Here is a 15,627-nt window from a genome sequence, read left to right on the forward strand (position 1 = left end):
GCTATCTGTTTATGACAATTTGTGGGAACAATCAGGGGCAGCTCTAGGCATTTTGCCACTCCAAGCACGGCAGGCAGACTGCCTTTGGCGACTTGCCTGCGGGAGGTCCCCGGTCCCGCGGATTCGGCGGCAGCCTGCGGGAGGTCTGCCAAAGCCGGGGGACCACCGGACCCTCTGCAGGCATGTTGCCAAAGGCAACCTACCTGCCGCCCCCGTGGTGACCGGCAGAGTGCCCCCCGCAGCTTGCCACCCCAGGCACGTGCTTGGCATGCTGGGGCTTGGAGCTGCCCCTGGGAACAATGTGCTGAAAAGGGGGCAGGGAGGGATAATGATTAGGGGGAGCGATGGCTCTATCCCCCATTGGGAATAGTGTACTGCAGCCCTTAAAAGATATCTCACAGATTGCTCCCCACTACCCAACCAGGGACCTCTGAAAGTTTTTTGCCTTTCTGCTCAATGCTCTCTGTGTCCAAACTATAGAGTGTACCTAACTGGCACAATTTAGCACACTGAAAATAGAGATGAATGGAATGTGATACATGTTATAAAACATATTCATTATAGTAGTATTTATTTTAAATGCAAAATAAAGTATTGTTAATATTGATTGGCAATTAGCTTTTCATGATATTATTTCAGAATTATAGAATATTGCATTCAAATAAGCCTTCTGATATCTTTTTAATGAAGGATGCATATATATTTTTCATTATATTAAGTATGCTGTGACAAGGTCTGTCATCATTTTATATCTTGTATTTTTTAAATTCAGCCCAGTTCATAGTTTCATTTAGGCCATTGGATTTAAAGAATTTTTTCAGAAAATGTAAATATGAGCTATAATTTTAAATACACATAGATGTTTAAGCTGGGAAGTCCCTTATATTTTAGATATCGTTTAATTTTCAGTCAAATAACAAAAAAATATGAGAAAGTAAAACAATTAGGAGTTAAACTTTAAAACAATGTTAATTTTACCCTAAAGTGGTATAGCAAGAGCAAGCATCAACATTAATATTCTGGGGTAGTAGTTTACTAATTACAGTTGATTAAAAAAGAAATCTGCATTACCAAATTTAGTCTAAATGGAAAAAATAAGTCTTGCTTCAGCCAGAGTGTAAACAACAAAGGTAAATATTCCATCAGGCAAAGTATGAAGGCAAAAGTTAAACCTTCCTACAACTCATCAGGCTCCAGTACAAAGGTGGAGAGCTCCCTGCAACTCTCCCATTTCCCTCTCCTGATCTTTCCCTCTTGCCAATTTAGATCACTTTTCCTCTGCAGAATCAGCTGTAGACATGTGAGCAGCATTTCCCTTCAGGAACCTCTGCTGTTTAATAACTGGGTTATCTGTGGGACTGCAGGCAGGAGTTGTCCTCTGCAGTCACAATAATGGCTGAGGGAGTCCCCGATATCCTGGAGTAGCAGTAACCCCTGGGTTACCCAGTCCTTCTGCAAGGTCCCTCTACCTGTCATAGTAAACATCTATCAACAGAAGACAAATTAACATAAATTAAAAAAGTTATATTTCCAGTCAAGATTGAAAAAATAAACATGCAGCTGTAGAATTTAAGGCTGCCATATTACTATTCTATATCTCCTACTCAAGGGAAAGTGTGCGCTCTTGAAATTAATCTCCTCCATACTGTCATATATATGAGGATTACATTCAAAAGTTTTTTCTTCCCCTGCTGACAATAGCCCACCTTAACTGATTACTCTCATTATAGTTGGTATGGCAACACCCATTTTTTCATGTTCTGTGTGTGTATATATATATCTTCCTACTGTATTTTCCACTGCATGCATCCGATGAAGTGGGTTTTAGCCCATGAAAGCTTATGCTTAAATAAATATATTAGTCTCTAAGGTGCCACAAGTACTCCTCATTTTTTATGCTGATACAGTTTAAAACGGCTACCACTCTGAATTCAATCCCATTGTCTTTAACTATTTTGCTATTTATTCCTGCAAACACTTATGCATATGCTTGACTTTATGCTTCTGAGGAAAGTTAAGAATGTACATAAGTGTTTGCAGGACTGAGGCCTAAACTTGAAAGAATAAATAAATGACTAGAGCTGATTCTCAATTGCACTGCCCCTTGTGCAGTCCTTCACACAAGTGCAAAGTGGATGTAAAATGCTACTCTTCTGATTTATACAAGTGTAAAGGTCTACATATATGCAAGGTGGTAGAGAATCAGGCCCTAATCTTTTGCTTTGCGATAGGGATTTATTGTGATTTCTAATTTGAAAGAACTAATTTTCAATTATTTTGAAACATCCTAGATGAATGAACATTAAAGACCAATTTATGAGCAGCCAAAGACCTGATTTTCAGAGATGGTGAGCATCCATGACTCCAATTAAATTCATTAAGTTCGTTAAGGAGCTACAGCTGCATGTTGGTGTGATGTTTTACTTATAGACAGTGTGTTCTTTTCATAACAACTTCGAAGTTTTTAGGGAAATAGAATATTGGTTTTAAATCATTATGGAAAAGTCATCAATGAAAGTAACATTTTTATTAATGACTTTGCATAGGAGGTGCATGAGTCTTCCATTTAGAGAGGCTAACAAGTGAGCACCAGAAGCTCCCTAAAAGTGTGGGGAGCTCCACCGACACCTAGGGCGTGACACTGTCCCCCCTCAGCCTCTACCCTCTCTCTCTCCCAAGGCCCTGCCCATCCTCCGCTTACTCTTCTCTGCCTCTTCCCCTGAGCCCTCACTGCCTGCCACTTGCTCCTCTTTGCCCCCTCCCCCAAGGTCTCCCCACCCACCGCTCACTCCTCTCCATCCCCTTCCCAGAATGAGGGGGGAAAACAGGGGGCCATTGAGAGGAGTGATGGTGGGCAAAGAGACCTCAGGGGAAGAGGTGGAGTGAGGGCGGGGCCTTGGGGAAGAGGGAGAGTGAGGGTGGGGCCATGGTCCAAGCACTAGTGGCCCCTCCCACTTCTATGAATCTGCACTTCCTGGTGCTCCAAAGGTGGTGGTGAGTCAGTGGCCTCTAGAGGGTAACCCACATCACATCTGCAGGATTGTAAGGCCAGACTCTTTTCTAGCCTCCCCGACTTCTTATATGTGCCACCCATGGGAGTGTGTTAATAAAATTTGTGGATGATACAAAGTTGGGAGGTATTGCCAATACAGAGGAGGACCAGAATATCATAAAAGAAGACCTGGATGATCTTGAAAATTAGAGTAATAGAAATGGGATGAAATTTAATAGTGCAAAGTGCAAGGTCATTACTTAGGGACTAACAAGAAGAATGTTTGCTTGAAGCTAGGGACTTATCAGTTGGAAGTGACAGAGGAGAAAAAAGGCCTAGGTGTATTAGTTGATCACAGGATGACTATGAACTGCCAATGTGATGCAGCCATGAAAAAAAGCTAAATGCAGTCCTAGGATGCATCAGGCAAGGTATTCCCAGCAGAGACATGGAAGTGTTAGTACCATTATACAAGGCAATGATGAGACCTCGTCTAGAATACTGAGTGCAATTCTGGTCTCCCATGTTTAAGAAAGATTAATTCAAACTGGAACAGGTACAGAGAAGGGTTTGTAGGATGATCAGAGGAATGAAAAACCTACCTTAAGAGAGGAGACTCAAAGAGTTTGGATTGTTAAGCCTAACCAAAAGAAGGATGAAGGGAGGTATGATTGGGCTCTATAAATACATCAGAGGTGTATATACCAGGGAGGGAGAGGAGTTATTTAAGTTAAGTGCCAACGTTAATATAAGAACAAATGGATATAAACTGGCCATCAATAAGTTTAGGCTTGAAATTAGGCAAAGGTTTCTAACCATCAGAGGAGTGACATTCTGGAACAGCTAATCTAGGGTAGTAGTAGGGGCAAAAAACCTAAATGGCTTCAAGACTGAGCTTGATAAGTTTATGGAGATTATAGTATGATGAGAGGGCTTACAATGGCATGTTGCTGATCTGCTACTGCTAGTAGCAATTATCTCCAACGGCCAGTGATGGGACTACATGGGGTGGGCTCTGGGTAACTACAGAGAATTCTTTCCCAGGTGTCTGGCTGCTGAGTCTTGTCCACATGCTCAGTATCTAACTGACCACCATATTTGGGGTCAGGAAGGAATTGTCCCCTGGTTCAGATTGTCAGACACCCTAGGGGCTTTTCATGTTCCTCTGCAGCATGTGGCATGGGTCACTTGCAGGTTTAAGCTAGTGTAAATGGTGGATTCTGTGTAATTTGAAGTCTTTAAATCATGATTTGAGGACTTCAGTAACTCAGACAGAAGTTATGGGTCTATTACAGGAGTGGGTGGGTGAGTGAGTGTGCCCTGCAATGTGCAGGAGGTCAAACTAGATGATCATGATGGTCCCTCCTGGTCTTAAAGTCTATGAGTCTGAGTCTTTAAATACAAAATAGTACAAAATTTGTGTTTATGTTTATTGTTGGTGATATAAGATCTATGATGTCTGTAACTATTCATTTCTATGCTTTAATAGGCTTGTATTTTGTAAGATGTGAGAAGTAATTACATTTGCACTAAGCAACCTCAACTAGTTTCTAGACAAAATTTTTAGGTTTGATTCAATATATTCATGATGAAGTAATAGCTCAGTATTCTAATAGTACAAGATACTTAATACAAGACATTTTCCTATTAGGTCCCTTACTGCTACTGCACACTAGACCACGGATTAAATATTGAGTCCATAAATATAGTTATCCCAACATTTTCAAAGATGGCCACTGATTTTGGGTGCCTCCATTTTTACATGCCTAATCTGCTGGGTATATTGGGCCTGTTTCATAAGTCCTGATTTCCTGCAACTCTAATTAAAATAGGAGATTATACTTCATTCTGCCTTAACCTGAATGAAGCAAAGCCTATAATGGTCCTGCTACTGATCTGTATCAGAGTTGAGTCATTGTTAAAAGCATCTTTCTGTTTTGTCACAAAGACTGGGCTCAGGGTGGAAACCTACTATTCTTTATGGAGTGCATATGGAGGTGCTGTCACTTAATATGTTTTCTCCGTATTAGATGGTTATTTTTTACTGACAAAAATGCAAAAAAATTACTCAGTATGGAATATCTCTTCTTGTCTTTATTTTATTGCAAAGGGCTTTTTTTTCTCTTCTAAATGGCTGTCTGCTGAAATAGCTTACATGACAATAGCTTCCATGAAAAGTTCAGAGGCTGAAGAAAGCAAATAAAAAAATTGAAGCACTGGAGCACAAAACAGAAAAGAATTACAGTGACATGTGAAATATGTTAAAATTCTTCTTTGAGTCAGTCATTTAGACATACAAAGATAATGATGATGATTATGATGACAATAATTATAATCAGCTAAAATTTAAATTCATCCATTTTCTTCTATACAAATACAAATTATATTTCTTTTGTCTAATCTGAATGTGACCATTTTAAGCAGTTATTCTTGCAAACCTTCCTCTAATAATCTGCTCAACACTAGGAACTATATAGCTATTCTTTCAAAGTGAAAGCCCCTTCCTGGCTTTTAACTTATGTGAAAGAGTGGATATATCAACTAAGTGGTGTTAATGTTTGTACTTCCATCTTTGAAAATGTGAAACACTGTGGCCCCCACCTTCCCCTCTGTTTCCACAAGTGAAGAGGATTGCCTGTGCCTGCTAATATAGGCTCAGTGGGTGCAAAAGTGTATTCCTACCATTCTCTTTTATGGGGACTCTGTGTGGCTCCCTAAATAAGATGGAAGGGTTTAAAGGGACCGTAGGTCTCTGCCAATTTCACTCTCTCTAAATATAGACCTAACAGAGCCTGCAGTAATTTGTGCTGGAAAGCCTGCTGTGGTTGGGGCAGGGTGGTTCTAGAGACAACCAAATCTGGGGGAATAGGTTACCAGAACAACCCTGAGGAATAGATATGGCTGGGGACCACTGAGAGGCTGTATGAAACTAGGGATATGTTGCATTTAGGATGTCAAAACTCCGCTGTCTTCTAGGGGAGGGCAAACTCCAAATAAATTCCAAACCCCACACTGCACTCCAATAGAAGAATTACAAGAAGATGTTATGCATATAGGGGAAAGTTTGGCCCTGAATTAGTGCTATATATTACAATTCAGCATACACCTGACTCAGACAAAATGGGAATTTTATATACAGTCTACAGATTTGACCCATTATTGTTTATTTACTTTTTTCATTATCATTCTATCTTTGCAAGGCCGGTTCCAGCTTTTTTGCCGCCCCAAGCAGCAAAGGAAAAAAATAAAAAGATAAAGGCGCGATCGGCGGGACTTCGGCGGCAGCTCTACTGCGCCACTTAATTCTTCAGTGGCAATTTGGCGGCTGGTCCTTCCCCCCGAGAAGGACTGAGGGACCTGCTGCCGAATTGCCGCTGAAGAGCCAGACGTGCTGTCCCTTTCCGTTGGCCACCCCAAGCACCTGCTTCCTGAGCTGGTGCTTGGAGCTGGCCCTGTATCTGTGGAATATACAGACTAGAGAACACCATGGTATTATGGCACTGGTGCATTTGAATTGAGATTTCAGATTCTTTAATTTTTCAATTGTGCCTATCCCACAACACAGATTAAACTACAAACTTTTACAAAAAATATAATGCATTTTAAAATAACCAATAATTCCAATGCATAAATTGCTTATGGCATGGGCATTCCCTTTCTAACCAGATAAAATTCAACAAAAGTTTAATAAACTACAATATACACATCTCAATTTTCTGCATGAGAGGGAAGATGTCACTATAAATGAGGTGTATTGTACTGGTATGGCTTGAATTGATGAAAAATAGACGGTAGATCTACTCAACCTGGAGCTTCTAATAATGTCCGTTTCATTTCCTCAAAAGTCACCACTCCACATAATTTGGTGTCAGTTCACAATTTCTGAAAGTTGAAATAAGGGCATACTCTAAGTCTACATGTGTCAAGCTGAAGATAATTTCCTTCAACCTTCTACAAAAAGTAGAATGATTCCTTTTTTAAAAAAGAATGAAATACCATTGCTACTCTGGCCCTAAAATCCTAAAGGCAACTTCTCTAAACCATGCACAAAATGCTGCTCTTTTATTTTCATCTTTAAGGTGCAATGTTGTAAAGGAAACACTTAAAGATGAGTAGATTTTCCTTGTAAGGCTTCGGTGAATTTATCTGTTGAAAACAAGAGGTAGAATGGACATGTCCCTGTTCTCTGCAAACAAGGTAAGATGACAACAGAGGCTTATGTCTTCCTTTTTGGCTGTGGCCCCATTGACACCACCAATCTTCCCAAAGTCACCTTCTGTCTGCTGACAAACCCATTTATATACGTCCTTTTTGCTCAAAGGCAAAACACAATAGGAGTGACTGTCAGCTCCCCTGCAGGTCACGTCTACACTAGGAAACTTTAAAAAGAAATTCTCATTATGCTAGCTGTAAAGCCCAGACTCAATCTCTCCTCTCACCACAGACGTCTGATGAGAGCATTAAAAGACAATGCATTCAGACTGAGGCAGCTTTAACTCACACATCCAGTTTGTCAAAGCTTTAAAAAAAATGAAATAATATTTTTAACTTGCTCTAGTGCTAGCTTTTCTCTGTTTTCTACTTTTGCTGCTTCAAATTTAGACATTAGACTTTATACTACTGTTAGCTTCTTGAAAGTACTCAGAGATTGTTTAACCTGTAAATTGGGTTCTCATCATTATTCATTCTTACCTTGCAGGTGTCTGTTGCTGATGGTTTCATGTGTGAGTCCCTGGTGAGTTTAAGATAAGTGTGTCTTCACAAGGATCTGAGCTTGCAAGAACTCATTTCATCTGATGCCTTTATAGCCTTTTGTTTATGGTTTCTCTGCTGAAGTCCAGGTTAAAATACTGCATATGAGAGACATCAATTCACTCAGTTTTATGGACCACCTTAAACCCTTTTAATTATATGATGATATTTATGATGAGATTCCTAAAGGAGCTTTCTCAGTTTCAAGAACTTTAACGATTAACAAATTTTCTTTTTCCAGCTTACTTTCCTTTTCAGCCATGCATAATGCATGATAGTTGTCTGTTGTAATTAAATACTTCAGATTCTTATACAGGTTTTTACTCATTTTCTTCAGATGAAAGATACAGTCTTCTAATCTGAGTATATCTGTGTGTTTGCTATGCCATATTATCCATTTCCTGGACAAAGCACAGCTTTTTGCAATGTTTATATAGATACATAATTTTAAGTACATATGCAATCAAATACTGTAAAGTCTCATATCATGTGTAAAACAATAAACATTTGAAACTGTATTTTAATTCATTTTATCCATTAGTCAGAAAAGACCATGATACACTATTTGCTTGTTTGTTTTTAAAGACATGATAGCACTGAAAGTCTGCTCTCATTTAAGTCACTGGCAAAAATTCTATTGACTTTAATGGTGCAGGACAAGGCCTTAGTGGCTAAATAATCATTACTGGTGAGTTGACAGAAAGTTGGAAACAGGAGAATATGGAGAAATCCAATGAATAAAAATACCATTAACAGATACTAATAACATAATAGATCTGTCCTTACTCTTGTTGGCCTAAATGAGAGCAGGATCAAGCCAACTGTATTGTGTAATTTATTTTTCTCACTCCTTGCATATATATTTATATACAAATATTAGTGTTTAAGCAGTTTTAGATATTTTCCTTTTTTTTCCCAGATGGCATAAAGCAATTTTGTCTCTTTGAAAAACATTTACAAAGTGAAGCAGATGCACTGAGCATGAGGAAATGAGAAAAAAATTGCCTAAGAAATAATAAACACATGTATTCTCTCAGATCTGGATTGTTCATAATGTTTTCAAGTACTGTTTTCAACTACAGCATTAAAGATAACTACAAGAAAATATCTGAAGACCCAGCAGATGTACAGCATCAGAGAGGAAGAATGGACATGTGGTTAAGACACAGGGGTGGTCAGGAAGAGCCGAGCCCTATTTCTGATTCTACTTCCTATTTCTAGGGCAACTCATTTATACCTGCCTGTGCCTCAGTTTCCTCACCTATAAAATGGAGTAATAGTATCAAACCACACAGAAGATTTGGAAGATTAAATTGATTCACGGATCACTTTGAGATTCTCAAATGGAAATAATATAGAAGGATAACTATTTTTGTAATTATAAAACAACAGTATCACAATTACATTTCCTGAAATGTTAACATGATCTGAAGCAATTTTTGTATGAAATTTAGCAAAATATATATTACACAATTTGAACAAAAATACAGTGTTTTCTGCATGATATTGACAGCTAATGCAATTAGACCAAATGATCCCTTGTGTGCATTCTAACAAAATATCATGGGTGAGATGTAAACTGGAAGGACTTAATCCTTGTAGCATTATTATTACATGGTTATACTTTCCAAGGCAACACTCTAACAGCATAGCATGACTAAATATAAACTAGGTGGCTTGTGCTATGAGGATCTTCTACAGCAGAGAACTTAGGAAAATGGGGCTGATTTGTCTCCCCCACCTCCCCAACTTTCCCAGGAGCTGAGATCTCTGATTTCTTTTATGTTCTCCACAATGATGCCCCTCTGTGCAGACGGTCAGCCTGAGGATTTTGAAGAGGACTAGGGAGATGATTCTTTGGGGTACGGCACAAATTTTACTGACTTTTTCTACATTAGACGTCTATGTGAGGGAAATCCTCACCATACCCTTCATAGCGGTATATCTAAGTACCCGCTGCACTATCTATGTTATGTTTTCACTCATACAGTGATCAAGCAAAGAGACATTTTACATATAGAGATGCAGTACACAGAAACAGGATCATAAAATTTGAGCTCCATAGCCATACACAGTGCCTATGTTCCTACTGCATAGATGCACTACAGACACCCTCCCCTTCTTCCCCAGCTGACACCAAATGCAATTTTTTGACAGTTTCAGTGGAGAGTATAGGACTGACTGGATCTGGAGAAAGGCTCAGCACTAAGGGTGATCCGTCAAGTTTAAGATATACTGCCCTACCAATATGATCTTGGTTTAACTACTGCCACGCTCTACTTGTTCTATGGATGGAGGACTTCACTGTACAGAACAAGTACAGCTTGATTAGAAATATTTCCAACACTCCCACAATGCTCTACCCTTGAACTTCAACTCTTACCTCTGTGGGTGAGACATAGCAGAGTTCATTATATATAAGTGGAAAAGCTACATTAATTCAGACCTAAGATTATGAGTTTAAGTAAACAGGTCAGGGTGTGGAAAAAAACCGGTATGTCTACAGAAAAGCAGGTGATGGTAGAATCCACAAACACACTGTCACCTGCAGGAAGGTCACGGGGAGGAGGGGGGTCTCTTTTACTCCTCCCCCATTCAGCCCTGGTGGTAGCATTTATCTGACTATAGAGGGGTTAATAAAAAAGGCATGGAGCTCAATGGAAAAGCTAAATCTGTGATTTCTGCAATCCTTCTACACGTCCTTTAAAGGAAGGGCCACTGGGAAAGGCTGAGAGAAAGCAGAAAAAAATGAAAGGCACAGTGCAGAGACTTCTCAGTCAGTCATTGTTCTAAAGGGGGATAATGAATGACAGAATCAAATGCCCTACCTTCCTCTTCCTCTAAGTTTCTCAGCAAGTGTAACCCTGTGCCAGAGAACATACCACTACCCACTCACTCTCTGCCATAACTCTTTCATTTCCTCAGCTCATGTACTTTCTTCACATTCCATATATATAGACGCAGAAACGCAGAATATTGTTGCTTTGACATTAACACTTTATTATTCTCCATGTTCAACACATACAGTACTTTAAAAAAGAGTCACAACTCAAATTCCGTTTAATTGGGCAGGTATACTTTGTTTTAAAAAATGTCTTGTAAATATTTTATTTTTTTAATTAATTGACAAATGTTTTCTACTTTACTTCTCTACTACATATTATAAAGTTGTTAATATTTAAATAATAGTGTTAAGAAAGTGTTCATGCTCTGTAGTTTAAAAACAATGTAATCATAGTAGGGTGACCAGATGTCCCAATTTTATAGCGACATTCCCAATTTTTGGGTCTTTTTCTCATATAGGTCCTATTACGACCCACCTTCTATCTCGATTTTTCACATTTTCGGACTGGTCACCCTAAATCATACATTAAATGTACCTGACCAATATAGATTCCATTTTCTGAAACCTACGAACTGTTTCTGCTAAACTCCATGGCAGAATACATAAAACACAAAAATACAGCTTCTTGCCCGCTCATTTGGGGAGGCGGGGAGGTCTAGGTGTGAAAGAAATGCAGGCTAAGGATCAGAATGAGAAGAACAACATGGCACTCTGTTTTATCACATATTTTATTTTTCAAAACACTATCTAGCTCAGTGGTTTGAGAACTGGCCTACTAAACCCAAGGTTGTGAGTTCAATCATGGCGGGGGGGAAGCATTTAGGGAACTGGGGTAAAAATCTGTTTGGGGATTGGTCCTGCCTTAAGCAGGGGGTTAAACTAGATGACCTTTTGAGGTTCCTTCCAACTCTAATATTCTATGTATGAAAACTGTAAGAATACCATTCTGCCACCTTCACTTCAAGTACAAGTGGAACTCCTTACACTTTAGGGTAGCTATAAGCATTTCAACATCCCCAACAATTATTTTCTGGTCTGGAAAGTAAGTTCCTTGCTGCAGCCGTTCACATAGACCAGAGTTCCTAAAAATGTGAGTGTCATGTACCTTTCCCAGCCATCTCATGCTGATGTTGATGAAATGTCCCTTATGATCCACCAGTGCTTGCAGCACCATTGAAAGTACCTCTTGCGGTTTATGTACTGGCTACCTTGGTGGTCCGGTCACAAGATCGGGATATGTGTTCCGTCTATTGTCCCACCACGGTTAGGGAATCCCATTGCAGCAAAGCCATCCACTATGACCTGCACATTTCCCAGAGTCACTACCCTTGATAGCAGCAGCTCAGTGATTGCATTGGCTACTTGGATCACAGCAGCCCCCACAGTAGATTTGCCCACTCCAAATTGATTCCCGACTGACCGGGAGCTGTCTGGCGTTGCAAGCTTCCACAAGGCTATCGCCACTCGCTTGTGAACTGTGAAAGCTGCAATCATTTTGGTATTCTTGTGCTTCAGGGCAGGGGAAATCAAGTCACAAAGTTCAATGAAAGTGCCCTTATGCATGCAAAAGTTTTTCAGCCACTGGGAATCGTCCCATACCTGCCACACTATGTGGTTTCACCAGTCTGTGCTTGTTTCCTGGGGCCAGAATCAGCGTTCCACAGCATGAACCTGCCCCATTAGCACCATGATGTCCAGGGCCTGTGCTTTAAGAAAACTCTGTGTCCATGTCCTCATCACTCTCATCACCGCGCTGCCATCATCTCCTCACCTGCTGTTGAAGTTTCTGGCTCTGCATATACTGCACGATATTTCGCGTGGTGTTTACAGTGCTCATAACTGCTGCAGTGAACTGAGTGGGCTCCGTGCTTGCCGTGGTATGGCGTCTGTGCAGAAAAAAGGCGCGAAACAATGGTCTGCCGTTGCTCTCATGGAGGGAGGGGCGACTGATGACATGGCTTACAGGATTAGCTTACAGGGAATTAAAATCAACAAAGTGGGCGGGTTTTCATCAAGCAGAAACACGCACAACTGTCACCCCAAAGCCTAGCTGGTCATGAAACTGGTTTTCAAAGCCTCTGTGATGCTCAGCACGCCTTGCTGTGCTCTTCTAATCTAATTGCAAACAGCCTAGTCAGCAAACAGCGCCAGCGAGCTTTTAAATGTTCAAAGGCATATTCTACCACCATTCTGCACTTGTTCAGCCTATAGTTGAACTGCTCCTTACTACTGTCCTGGCTTCATGAGCCATGGGAGCAAGCGGTAGGCTGGAGTAGGTGCGACCGCGCGGTGCTGCCGGCTGGGAGAGTAGCTTGAGGCAGAAGCCTCCAGCTGGCATGATATTCCAGGCAGGACTGAATCTCCATTAGACAAAACTTAAAGAAGAGAATGCCCTGGAGTCATTCCCATTTTTGTCCAGTCACCCCCGACCGACCACACCAAGGTCGGCTAGGAGCACCCATGTCTGCCCAGGCGCCTCCGACTGACCTCACCGAGGTCGGCCAGGAGCACCCACGAGATAACAATGATGGTTAACAGTCATATTGCACCATCTGCTGCCAGCAAGGCAAGGCGACACTGCTGTTTAGCACTGCAGTACCACGTCTGCCAGTAGCACCCAGGAAATGCATGGTGACAGTGAGCTGAGTGGGCTCCATGCGTGCTGTGGTATGCTGTCTGCACGGGTAACCCAGGAAAAAAGGCGAGACATGATTGTTTGCCGTTGCTTTCACAGAGGGAGGGAGGGAGTGGGGCTTGATGACATGTACCCAGAATGTTTTTGCCCTATCAGGCATTGGGAGCTGAACCCATTACTCTAATGGGTGGAGGAGACTGTGGGAACTGTGGGATAGCTACCCACAGTGCAAAACTCCTAAAGCTGATGCTAGCCTTGGTACTGTGGACTCAATCCACTGACTTAATGGGGACACACACAATCGACTGTATCAAATCGATTTCTAAAAAATCAACTTCTATTAAATTGACCTAATTTCATAGTGTAGACATACCCTAAGTCAAAAAGCATCTATCACAAAACAGCCTAGCAACAGACTAATATCTTGGGTTCATCAGTGGATCATTGAGTGAAGGCAGGAGATTTCAACACTTTTGCTGCTATCATGTTAGAGGGTTGCTGGCTTCTCTTTTAAAGAAACAAACATTATTTGTTGGAGGGAATGTTATACTTTGGTTTGTTTGCTCTTGAGAATCTCCCTCCAAGACGGTGCATCACCAACTGTGAGCCAGCTATAGGTTCATAGGGGAACTACAAGACTGGGGAAAATTTTTAATCAGTATGCCCATTTTTATCTTTTTTTTTTAATTAAAAGGCTAGTAAACTAGCCTTAAACATCATCTGCATCTTATCTATGTGCCTGTGTCTTCTGCTGCTGCTGCTGCCTGGGCTGGGAACCTCTCTGGGTATGTCTACATTGTAATAAGACATGCATGGCTATCCCATGTCAGCTGACTTGGGCTCTGTCAAGGTTTCCCCCCCCCACTTTGAACTTTAGAGTACAAATGTGGGGACCTGCTTGAACACTTCTAAGCTTAATTACTAGCTTAGATCTGGTAACGCTGCCACCACCCAGAAATTTCAGTGTCTGGGGCACTACCTGTCCCCCCAAAACTTTCCCCTCCCTGGGCTGCCTTGAGGGACTTCACCAGTTCCCTGGGAAACACAGATCCAAACCCCTTGGATCTTAAAACAAGGAGAAATTACATTCCCTCTCCTTCCCCCACCAATTCCTGGGAGTCCAGACCAAATCCCTTGGACTTAAAACAAGAAAAATCAATCAGGTTTTTAAAAGAAAGTTTTAATTAAAGAAGAAAGGTAAAAATTAATCTCTGTAAAATCATGGGACGAGATACTTTACAGGGACTCAGATCATTAGCCAGAGGGAACCCCCTCTAGCCTAGGTTCAAAGTTACACGCAACAGAGGTAAAATCCTTTCAGCAAAAAGAACATATTACAAGGAGAAAACAAACATAGACAATCCCGCCTTGCCGGCTATTACTTACAAATTGAAACTGAAGACTGATTAGAAAGATTGTGAGAGCCTGGGATGTACGTGTGGTCCCTCTTAGTCCAAGAAGCGAGACAACCAAAACAAAAAGCACAAACACAAGACTTCCCTCCACCAAGATTTGAAAGTATCTTGTCCCCCTATTGGTCCTCTGGTCAGGTGTCAGCCAGGTTTACTGAGCTTCTTAACCCTTTACAGGTAAAAGAGACATTAACCCTTAACTATCTGTTTATGACAGGCTCACAGGGGCTTGGCTATAAAATTGCAGGGAGACATTCAGGTTCTGTGCCTTTGTGCTTTCTGTTCCTGCAGGGGGCCTTCAGTTGGGAGAGCTCCTGCTAGGGGAAGCATTCATCAGAAAATCTCTCTATTGAAAGGTCCCTGCTGGAGGGAACAGAGAGTTTCCCAGGACCGGCAGCACCAGCAATTGTGGATAGAGGAAGAGGCGGAGGGGTCCTGAGGGAGAGACAAGTGTGTCTAATCTTTATAATAGAATGATTTTCACCTATATGTAGAAAATGTTTCGCTGAAGAAGATGATGATTTTAATAAAGTTAAACAGAAAAGAAAGAAAAGACAATCTGATGATAGTTACTTTATATTTGGATTTTCCTGTCTTGATATCATTGAAAAAAGTCCACAGCCACAAAGTGTCATTTGTTTTCAAGTGTCAGTGAGTGAAAGTATGAGGCCCGGGAAACTACAGAGACATTTAGAAACTATACATCTACCTGGAATTCATAAACAGAGTGTGATTTCTGTTCCTTTGGAAATAAGAAGAGTTTAAGTGGCAGAATGAAGTCATGTCTAAAGAAACAACTCTTCCTCAAAAAGCCTTAGAACCATCTAATATTGCAGCCATGCGAACTGAAAAATGCAAACAAGTGCACACAATTTGAAAGACCCTTCTACTTCCAGCAGCAATAGACATCTGTAGAATTATGACTGGGGAACAAGCAGTCATGGCACTGAAAACCATTCTCTGTGTCAAATAATGTCATCTGTTGATGCAT

The sequence above is a fragment of the Chelonoidis abingdonii genome, chromosome 8 (assembly GCF_003597395.2).
Source record: "Chelonoidis abingdonii isolate Lonesome George chromosome 8, CheloAbing_2.0, whole genome shotgun sequence".
Classification (NCBI taxonomy): Eukaryota; Metazoa; Chordata; order Testudines; family Testudinidae; genus Chelonoidis; species Chelonoidis abingdonii.